Source organism: Austrofundulus limnaeus, unplaced genomic scaffold, assembly GCF_001266775.1.
Source record: "Austrofundulus limnaeus strain Quisiro unplaced genomic scaffold, Austrofundulus_limnaeus-1.0 Scaffold55, whole genome shotgun sequence".
Lineage (NCBI taxonomy): Eukaryota > Metazoa > Chordata > Actinopteri > Cyprinodontiformes > Rivulidae > Austrofundulus > Austrofundulus limnaeus.
This window is the reverse complement of record NW_013952457.1, coordinates 2,130,490-2,138,144: the sequence shown is the minus strand read 5'-3', so window position 1 is coordinate 2,138,144 and position 7,655 is coordinate 2,130,490. Positions and strand designations below refer to the sequence as shown.

General features: G+C 37.5%; 2 protein-coding genes across 2 annotated transcripts in view; one reads left to right on the top strand and one right to left on the bottom strand.

The window, feature by feature from the left end:
• LOC106518072 (LIM domain and actin-binding protein 1) overlaps positions 1-2,777 on the bottom strand; it is an 18,342-nt gene extending 15,565 nt beyond the window's left edge. The window contains exon 1 of the mRNA XM_014009169.1: positions 2,681-2,777. The gene's annotated coding sequence lies outside the window, so the exon portion shown is untranslated. The remainder of the gene's footprint in view (positions 1-2,680) is intronic.
• Positions 2,778-6,271: 3,494 nt separating this feature from the next.
• The window catches only part of znf740a (zinc finger protein 740a), a 17,833-nt gene continuing 16,449 nt past the window's right edge, over positions 6,272-7,655 (top strand). The window contains exon 1 of the mRNA XM_014009167.1: positions 6,272-6,574. The gene's annotated coding sequence lies outside the window, so the exon portion shown is untranslated. The remainder of the gene's footprint in view (positions 6,575-7,655) is intronic.

Genomic DNA, 7,655 nt, shown 5'->3' with positions numbered 1-7,655 from the left:
GGGGTAAACCCAACTGCTAACTCTTTGTTTTTTTTATATTATGTAACCTGTTTTAAGTGATAAACCTCTGGCAAATGTCATGTCTGAGAAAGAGAAAACATTAAAACCATAAATTTAAATCCCTGCTGACTACAGATGTCACAATAATGACAGCTTATCTGAGTATGTAGGCCTTTCAAATCTGGCACACCTTCAGGATTGCATCATCACTCAGATGCAAAGATATACTGGAATCAGGACTTTGGACTAAACTTTAACCTAACTCTGACTGAAAACACTGAGGGGGGAAAAAATCACCTGTCTATGCTTTTCTGTACTTACACTAAATGTCAGTGTTACTGACAAATAAAAAAAAAGTTAAATTATCATCTATGTCCATGTAATTGTGTTTATGTGTATTTACTGAGTCTGCTAAGCAGGGTGTTTAACTCTGTCAACTAACCAGTTTACTGTGTCGGGTTATTTTTATGAACTTGAACACTATTTGTCAGTTTTGTTGAGCAGGTGTATCAGACACCCACTTGTTAACAAACCTTACATCTGTTTGCTTGATGTCAGGCCCGGAGGCCGGAGCCATTTCCTACATGCAAAGGAAGGGACACGCCTTAAACAGGACACCTGTCGACCACAAAGACTAAACAGATCCACCAAGTCAGAAGTCTTCAGCCTGCCTGTTCCTAAAACTTAAGGTGGCTGAAGGAATTAAGGATGCAGACGTAAAGGTTAAACATAAAGAGACATTTTAAAGTCAATAAAATGCAAACTGAACCTGTCCTTCCTGCTACAACAGCAGAGAGGGATTTAAAAAATTGTCATTAGATTATTAGACAGCATTGTAGAAATGGGTGAGGACACAATATGCTTTTGAGTTAGCTTTAAAAAGGTACAGCTCAGACCTTTTGAGGAGTTAACTATCTTTTTTATATTGTTGTAGATAGCTTCATGAACAACCTCAGTTTGAAAAAAATGAAGTTTAATTCAGACTAATGAACTAACAGCTAGTCATAGTGGGATTAGAACCAAAGTGGGTTTAGTTCTAAGTGACATTTTAAAACAACTCCAATCTTTTAAAATATGATAGAACTTGTTGCTATCAAACTTTTATAGGCTTTTTTTTTCCAGWGCATGGGTATGTACATGTAATTCTGTGGTTCTTTATGAGCACATATAGCAGCAGCCAGTTTCTGGCAAGAACATTTTAAACCTGATGAAATAACTGTGAAAATGAAATATTTTATTATTACACAAGTATGATATTCCTGCTACAGTTAGCTGCTATTTGCAACTGTAAATAATCACTGAATCGTGGATTGTGCAAATTAAAAATAAAACGTGAAAGACCAGCATTGCAAATGTTTGTAAAATCGAGTTTGTATGAACTAAATTTTTAGGCCAACTGATCTGTTTTAACAACTGTGCCGCCATGACACRTCAATGGATGCTATGATTGTTTACTTTCTAATTGGAGTTAAACTAACCTTAACTATTTGCTTCTCATATTTTTGACATAGGTTTTGTTTAGAACTGTCAATAAAAAAAAAATGTAAAAAAAATTAAAAGTTGCCTTTGGTTTTTCATTGCCAGACTTTATTTTTATTATTATATGACTCACATTTCTAGACCTTAAACAGGGAACTAAACMGTGCACCACTACAATATTTTTGAGACTGGAACTGTTTTAAGATGGCAAAAAAAAAAAAAACAACTTTAATCTCACCCAGTTCTGTCAGAAATAAACTTTATTTCTTCAAACTGATGTTGTTCAAAAAAGCAGACATTATGGTTTATAACCTTCTCACAGAAAGAGCTTGCAGAGGGTGTGTGTGTTTTTTTTAAATTGAAACCATGAGTTTGATGTGGGCTTTTTTGTGGCAACAACAATCTTTCCAAATCTGCCACATAATCATCACAAAAATAATACAACAGATCCAGTGCTTTCATTTTTAATCCCACTAAACTCATTACTCCTCCAAGTACAAGCTGATAATAAGAGACTGAATCTATGAACATTTAAAAAAAGATTTCACAACAATGGTGTCTCTGTTTCAGTCGGGAACGAGCCACACCGGGTGAAGATCTGAACCCATTATAGGCTGTTTCATTTCAGTTGTAATTTTCCCACATTAAGAACAAAACAAGTACATCTGAATACAAGAAAGGATGAGACCTAATTGCTCAACAATAGAAGAACAAATACAAAACGCCCAGGTCGGTTCTTTAGATGAACACAGGTGAAGCCTGAGCTGAAGAGTCATTACTGAGGTATGTAATAAAAAGAGAAGAGCATCCCAGCTCAAAGATCAGCATGTCATGTGAAAATCCTTAATTACAGGTGTAACATCAGCAGCTTTCACAGCCTTCATTAGACTCGGAGACAGACACGGCGTTATGGGCTGTGTTTTACTACACAATTTGTAGCTAATTTTTTTGTAAATGTAATAAATGAGTACACAGAAGCTGCAAACAAGCCTTAAGTACAGTCTGAGCAGCTGGACTGACCAAAACACAGCGTCTCCTGAGAACATGGCCGAGTGTGCGCGTGCGTCCACAACTTTATCAATCATGTCTGAACTATTAMAGCCTCGCGCTAATATTCATAACGCATGTTAACTTTGTTTTAATTACTCGTGCTACTTATTACCGTGCGTTTGTTGTGTATTCTTTTTAAAAATGCTCCTACCTGTGGGAACTTCCGTTGAGTGTTCGGCAGAACCTGAAAGACACCTGACACTCCGCCGCCGCTCGACACCGCCTGGAGTGGACAGACTGGAAGGAGGAGGAGGCGCGAGCGCATAGGTGAGCGGACCACGTGGTCTTCTGAACCAATCACCTGAGGCATTGCCCCCGCCCACCCCACCCCACTTACCTGCCTGGTAGACCTGTATCTCTCCATCTTTCTTTCTGTTCCTCTTTGTGAAATTTTATGACCAAAATTCCAGAGAACAGGTATCAGACTCAGGCTTTCTTAGCTACCATTTGTTGAGTTAAGAAGAAGAAGAATAACGAAAACAAGACAAACGAGATATACCTTTTCACGTGTTTGTTTTAACCCTCTTGCTGCACTTGGGTCAGACTCATGAGACCTCAGTGAGCTGAGTCTGTGGGTCTGGGCCAAATCTGGCCCATGTTACCATTTTATCCAGCCCCAAACATAATACTTTAAATATGAAATAGTTTTCTGGGGTCGCTCAAAATGCTACATAAAACATTATTTGGAAAAGATTTTTTGAATTTATCCAAGCTTTATTTGTTAAATAACATTTTTTCAGTAAACATTGACAGACTGGCCCTTGGCTTAGACCAAGACTTGAACTTTGACCTCTTGTGTGACTGAGTTTGTCTTATGAAGGTATAGGCGTCGAAACCCACCTGCAAAGTTTTGATTCGTAACCTGCAAAAAATACCTGTTCCTAAGGAAAAAAATCACCAGCAAAAATTTGATTTGTGCACCCGCAGAAAGATTTGTATTTGAATTTTAAAATTTCACCTGCAAAAAAAAGTTTCACACTAATGTTTTTTAGAATGTAAAGTTATGGAAAAATTGTTACAAATGTGTAGTAAATTATGAGTCTGTAACTTTAATTATACTTGTGTAAATTATATTTTTAAACATTTGTAACCATTTTTTCTGTTTTACTTTTACTTTCCCAATTATTGTAAACAGTTTTATGACTTACTTAATATACTTTCTTATGAGTGAAATACAYTTTTACCAAAGTCATTTTCTGTTTAGGTATTTTACCTTTACTTGGTTATTTCTTTTAGGTACTTTTATATACCTCTGTATTTAAAAGACACACAACAGAAAAGTCGCCACCATTAAAAAAGGTCACACACTAATATTTTGTTGGACCATCTTTAGCTTTGATTACAACATGCGTTCAATTAGACCTGACCAACTGCAGCAACCCCAGATCACAGTGCTGCCCCCACARCACTGTGATGGGTGCATCCTTGGAGATGATGGGTCACTACTATCCTTCCAGATTTTAATGATGTGTTAGTGCTTAACCCAATTTTAGTAGTTTCTGCAATCTCTTTAGATGTTTTCTCGCTTGATGCCAATGATTTGACCCTTCTCAAACAGGCTGACTCCTTTTCCACGACCATGGCATGAGTCTTTCGACATGGTTGTTTAAGAAATGAGAAGCAACTCATCTCACCAGTTGAGGTTAAATAACTTGTTGCTGAAAGATAATCGTCCATGCAGTGATTACCCAATAGGAAGCTCGTATTTATTTGCTTAGTTAAATCCAGGTGGTGACTATTTCTTTTTGGACAGGCATACAGTTGCAGACAAAAACATCATCACCCATCCTTCAGTAGCCGTCTATAAAAATGGTGAATACAAAGGCATCCACATAAACAACAGCACAGGTCTCTGAACCCAAACAACAGAGGCAAGAGTAAAACAAAARTCAAGTTTGTTGGATGTTTGCATACATTTGCCTTTTAAATAAAATAAGCCAATTTTAGCAATCAAGGAAAGCTTCCTCTTCCCTTAACTCCTTAAGTCCTCGAGCAATCGGGTCATTATTTCCTGCCTAAAATCTGTGGCAGGCCATTGTTACATGTAACCAAATCTTTCTCCTATCTCTAGTTAGCAAAAGCCCTTCTTGTAGTTGAAATGTCTTCAATGGTAATTATAATATATTTTGAATCAAGGCTTTATTGGACACACTAAATTTAAGATAGAGGCCTTTTATGACACCAGGTTTCAGCACAAACTCAGTTCACATCACACCTGACCACAACTTCTCTTCCTGTGGTTTTTTGCTCATGTGGGGTGACTTCCTGTCGCTTTTTTGGACCAGCTCGGACTCAGCCAAGCTCCAGACACTCAYCGATGATGGACCAAAGGCTGAGAACTGACAAACTGAGATTAATCTGAAGAAATGAGGATGYTGTTCTGATCTGTTGTGATGAAGATGGAGCTAAGCCAAAAGGCAAGGTTCTTAGTTTACTGGTCCACCTACATTCCAACCCTCACCATGTGGTCATAAAATATGGCTCACGACCAAAACATAATCCTGGATATGAGCTGATGATGTTTTTTTAGTGACTGAGTGAGGAGCTTTATCATCCAGAGAGAACTCAAGAAAAAAAGCCACTCAAAATGAGTTAGTTTAAGCAATTAATTAAGACACATCAAATTGGAGATTTTCCAGACATCTCACTGGGAGGAAATCCTAGGGCAAACCCAGAACTTGTTGGAGGGATTACAGATCCCTTCTGACCTGAGAAGGCCTTGGGATCTCCCAGGAGGAGGTGGAAAGCCTCAATGAGAAGAGGAATGTTTCTATTCCCCACTTCTGATTATAATAAAGAAATAGATTATTTTTAAGTTTATCTTGTTTTTTTTGTTTTACCAAACAATTGCTTGACTAGATTCATAATTTTATTTTATCCTAGGGATTCAACATAACATTTGACGTATCAAGARGGGCTTTCATTTTTCTATATCCTCACTCAACACTTCAGATATCGCAAATGCTGCTCTTTTCACAACTTTCCTAATATGGATTGGGCTTTCCAGATTGAAAGCCAACTAATACAACTCTTAAATCCACTTGTTGCTGGTCATAAGCTTCATTTCACTTGTTATATATTACATAAAAATATTTAAAATATACATGTATAATTTTTTAGGGAAAAAATAAGGCCAATTCGATTTTGACGTCAGCAATACCTAAAATGTTGTGTAAGAGTCGTGTTATAATTGTGAAACGTCATCAACATTATGTAAAACATCTAGGAACTGAGGAAACCAGCAGCTGAAGTTTCTGGAGTTGTCCCATTAAGATTCAACAGTTCTTGGTTTCTCCTCACGGAACAGGATTGGCACTACTGGTTTCACCACTGTTCTGAATAAAATGTTCAATTCACTGCATTCTGTTTTCATCAAATTTTTTGGGATTGGGTTTATAATCAACAGGATTAAAAAAACAACAATAAAAGTATAATTTGCAGATAAATCACACACAAAAATGACAAACATAAAAACAGCAAACCAATTAAAAACAAGCACACTACATAATACTGAGAATTATGCAATTTGGTTGTTTAGATAAGTACACAAAAAATTTAAAACTGACAAATAATAGTAAGAAATATGAATAATCTTACAATATCAAATCATAATTTGTTCAAAGAGCACCATACAAAGACACCCCATCCCCTCCCCCCATCCTCAGTGTTTATTCACTCGTCCCTGTTTTCTGTCATTTTAAGAGCTCACTCCCTCTTTTTCTTCTGCGCCTCTTCAGACGTGCATTAAATCCACCACAGACCGAGAGAGAGAGAGGGGCCAGGCAGACCCCATACCAAACAGATGTTATAAMCTGAGTGGGCGACCTGTCTCCACATCAGTAATAATAATGGACTAATAGTTTTCCTCGCTGTCGCAGGTTTAATTAATGCTCCCTGTTCGCGGGGAGCTGGAGGAAGATGAGCCTTTTCTCTTCGCCTGAGGAGGGTTTGCTGCTTGCTGCTGTGTGGGGGAGTGGGCTACATCCTGTGGCGTTTCCTGTGTTTGTAAACTAGACGGTGCAGAAAACGTCGGCGAAGAAGCCTGGTAGGTTTGGGAGAATCTCCTTTGCTTTTGAACGCTTTGTTGACGTWACATAATGCAGTGAGTGGTTTGCTTTCTTATTTTGTATAATTCGTGGTCGGAGACCGCAATGAAATGATTCAGACATTGTTTCAGCGTCGGTGTTAGCCAGTGCAAGGTGGCTAACAAATGTTAGCTTAACATTTGGGAGGGGGAGGCACTCGCAGCGACGGCCATCACGAATGTCTTTATTACCCAGCTTCGTCTGGAACCAGTTGAGCTTACGTCTTTTAGATTGCTCTTTGGGGAAAGCATGAAATGAACCAGTTTGTGAGTTGTAGCCTACATTTACGCCGCTATGTCTGACCCATGACCAGGTGGGCTTTGAATTTGTTCGAATATTGGCCTTAAAATTGCAGTGGGCGAGGGCGCCAGCGAGCTGCTAGCTTAGCTGGCTCATGTTAGCCAGCTAGCTACACAGCAGCGAGTCTAGGTTCGGTGGCAGGCCGAAGGCCACATCAGACCCTGCTGGTAAATAACTTTTACTTTAAAGTAGCAGTGTGTTCGATTAATGCATTTTATTGTGTCCAACTAAACAACATTTATTTAAAAATAATCATCCTGTTCCGCGCAGAATGCTAGTTAGCATGTTAGCGTTCATCCCAACCTAGTTTATATTTATTTGTGTGACTCCTTAAAAACTCTTGCTTCTTATTACCAATGAACTAGGAGAAAAGAACAGAAACAGAGCCTAAAACATAAATTTTCCTCATCAAATTACTATTATCAAAACAGATTTTTGCAGCAAGTTTTGTTTTTCTAAATGTGGGACCTGTTTGACATGTTTTATTATTTTTATTATTTATTATTTTTATTTATTTTTACATGTTATATTATCATGTTAACATGATTTGATAAATGTTATTTTGACGTATYACGTCAAAATAACATTTATCAAATCATTTAATTGGGTACAAAGGTGTTTACACCAGTATTTTTATTTTATTTAATTATGTTTAATTCTGTTTTTTAAGTGTTTTACTTTCTGCTCAACCTTACTTATTTGTTGTTTATGTTAATTAAAAAATACTGCACTGTAGAACAT